The sequence below is a fragment of the Octopus bimaculoides genome, chromosome 13 (genome assembly GCF_046866305.1).
Source record: "Octopus bimaculoides isolate indiv1 chromosome 13, ASM4686630v1, whole genome shotgun sequence".
NCBI classification, from domain to species: Eukaryota; Metazoa; Mollusca; class Cephalopoda; order Octopoda; family Octopodidae; genus Octopus; species Octopus bimaculoides.
In genome coordinates, this window is record NC_142940.1 from 24,170,026 (window position 1) to 24,172,525 (window position 2,500).

The following is a 2,500-nucleotide window of genomic DNA, read 5'->3' on the forward strand; positions in this document are numbered from 1 at the left end:
CACCCAAATATCTGATTATTCATGTATTTTGCCGGTTCATTTAACGGGGGTGGGGACCAGATTTTTAGATTGTAATGTGTATCCCATGAATAATTTATACAATTTTATTTTTAGATTTGTATTAGGAATATATAATATGTTATCCTTGTAACCACTTAATCTTAAAGCATTATTATAATAGGGAGCATGAGTGTTGAATATCTCCTCATTAGCAAATAAGTTTGAGATTCTGATCGATACAGCTGTTGTTAAGCTATTGAGAGTTGACCTAGGGTGATTAGAAAGGGAATTCAAATATTGAAGTGCTTGATTAGGTTTCCTATATATGTTATATAGGTTAGTATTTAGGTTAAATGTGACGCCCAGGAAATTGACCGCCTTATTAATTATTTCGAAAACAATAATTAACTTATAGCTTTTAAAGAATTCAATCAGGGATTTCTTAGTTCGTTTGATCTCAGGTAGGGATAAGTTTTTGGTTGCGAACAGAGCAACATCTCTATTGAGACCACCTGAGATATTAGGAAAACGCCGCTTTATTTGCGAGAGGAGAAACAGACCCACATGATCAGTTATTTGGGCCGAGGCAGATGATTCCATTCTAATATCGAAAAAGTCCGAAGATGTACCTCTGGTGCAGTCATTATCGTTAAGTTAATGAGGGTTTTCTAGCTGCCAGAATTAGATTCATGTCTGCTGGCGAGATGGTTACATAGTTTCTGGCAAATATTAATGCGTCACTTAATAGGGTTGGTGTGATAGATTAGTAGTAATCAAAAATATCGAATTGGATATAACTGGTCCGATATCTATGATTGAGAGGATGTGTTGCATCGGACGTTCGACGTACGATATAACGGAATGATAATAATGTCCTCGCAAATCGTTCGACTCAAGATACTTGTAGTACGCAACTTTCGGCTTTTACACACAACTGAATGAAACTATGTGATTACGTCACCAGTAGAATTCCAAAGGTCCAGCACAACATTATGTTTCACTCGCAGCAATATTCTGTCCTTAATAATTTTGCGTAAGTCAAATTTAGTGAAGATTAACTGGATAGGTGGTTTTAATGGTCTTAATTAACTGGATACATGGTTTTAATTGAAAGTTAGGCTTGTGGTTCTTCTGGGTGAGGTACGGGATTCTTGGTGCATATGGTTCAGTTCTATTCAGTAGGTTCAAATCTACTATAAGTTTGTAATGAATCTAATTAATTTCTTTCATGTGAGTGCTTATAATTGATATTAAGCTCCTTTATTGTTAAATTTCTCATCTTTAATTTGAATATATATATATATATATATATATATATATATATATATATATATATATATATATATATATATATATATATATTCTCTTATATATCAATATATTCACGTATATATGAAGGACTCCTAATGGCCGATGGCAAACTGTCAGTTTAAATGGTACTTTTCCAGGTTATCAGGCTCTGAAATTTCTTCCTCATATACCGTTGTCACAAATACTTAATATCCACATACATTTATATCTATCGAACATGTTGGCTTGCCATTTTCTTATTTTTTGTGGCATTCTTTCAAAACCTTGTCAAACCACATGTCACTGCCGATATGTTTTATAGTGCACACGATATGTTTTTCCTCCGGGTACTGAGAACGCAACATTCAGAATATTTTTCAGGCATCATATGTCGAAATGTTGATTTTATTATTCAAAAATATTTCCACATTAGGTTATGTATCTGTCTTCGTTCCCCTATTAACTGCTTTTATTTTAATATTTTAACATTAACACGTATCTAACAGAATTATTCTTTGGTTGCATTTTTCTAAATATTAATATATACAAAGTGTACATTAGCAAATCATCTTCACAGCTGAATATGCACCAATACGATAAAAGTATTGATAGATGATGTCAAGTTTCAGTAAGCTTATGAAAGCGTTATCTCGCAAACATTGACAAACGAAGCTAAATACCATACAGCGTCTAACCTGTTATTCAACCTATTATCATGTTAACAGTTTAAGTGCACGTTTATGTACGTATGCACGCATGCAAACATACATCTTTGTATATATGCATGTATGTGTGTAATGTGTATGTGTGTGTATCTCTCTCTCTCTCTCTACTATATATATATATATATAGGCATGAAACGCTTAAATCCAGTGAAATTCCACGTGAGTTTAATGCGAATATATGAAAAACATGCTTGTTCGACTGTGTCTACAGCCGAAATAAAATGGCTGTAATGTAGATAAGAAACGATTGATCGGAAGGTTACATGTAAGTCTACAGCGATCAATTAAGAAAAGCACACAGGCATGTATAGGACGTTAAGCATTTGTATGTCGAGAAGCAAAAACATAAGAGAAGTAGTATAACTAAAATTAATTGTTAAAAAACGTAAGAAAAATAATTTCCTGTTTCATGAGGCGTTTCTACATTTTTGTAATTTCCTGTTTAGTTCCATCAATTTAAATTGTGCCATTTACTAGCATCAGAG